This window comes from Panthera onca, chromosome D1, assembly GCF_046562875.1.
Source record: "Panthera onca isolate mPanOnc1 chromosome D1, mPanOnc1 haplotype 2, whole genome shotgun sequence".
Taxonomy (NCBI): Eukaryota; Metazoa; Chordata; class Mammalia; order Carnivora; family Felidae; genus Panthera; species Panthera onca.
In genome coordinates this window covers 58,031,650-58,032,313 of record NC_138348.1, presented here as the reverse complement: position 1 = coordinate 58,032,313, position 664 = coordinate 58,031,650, and the positions used below count along the sequence as shown (strand labels likewise).

General features: G+C 49.4%; 1 non-coding gene across 1 annotated transcript; it reads left to right on the top strand.

Annotated features, from left to right (window-relative positions):
- The first annotated feature begins 334 nt into the window (after window positions 1-334).
- On the top strand, window positions 335-439 carry LOC132662617 (U6 spliceosomal RNA). Its single transcript, XR_009602637.1, has one exon. It is a non-coding gene; the product is annotated as a U6 spliceosomal RNA (small nuclear RNA).
- Window positions 440-664: the final 225 nt, after the last annotated feature.

Here is a 664-nt window from a genome sequence, read left to right as displayed (position 1 = left end):
GCCCGTAACACTGGGCTTTGGAATTGCTCGCGGAGTTTTTTTCTAAATGCAGCTGTCTAGGCCCATCTCCAGAGCTTCTGAGGGTAAACTCCATGAAGGCGGGCCAGGGGCTTGCCCACTACTGTATCCCTACCGCCTAGAACGGTGTCTGGCACGTGCAAAAATATTTGTGGAACGAAAGGATGACTTAATAAGCTTGGGATGGGGCCCACGTGTTTGTCATGTACAAAGTTCCACAGTTGATTCTGATTCATCTAGGGGTGGCATCCCCTCGAGATATGATTGGGTTTCATCTTTCCTGTTGCTGGATGGGAAGCCTAAGGCTCAGCAAGGAGCGCTCACTTTGGCAGCACATATGCTAAAGTTTGAAGGAGACAGAGATTAGCATGGCCCCCGTGCAAGGGTGACACGCCAAGGTTCAGTAAGAAAAAGGAATACTGGGCCTGGCGCTCCAAAGAATGTGGGCTCTTTGGGTCTGCCCCAGCACCCCTCCAGGACGCCCAGGACACGAGGGAAAAGGGAAAGCGGGACCTAATGCTGCCTTTTGTACCTCTTTATCTAGCTCTTCATTGCATCCTTTGTAATATCCTTTCTAATAAACTGGTAAACAGCAGTGTTTCTGAGTTTTGTGAGCTGCTCTACCAAATTAATTGAACCTGAAGAG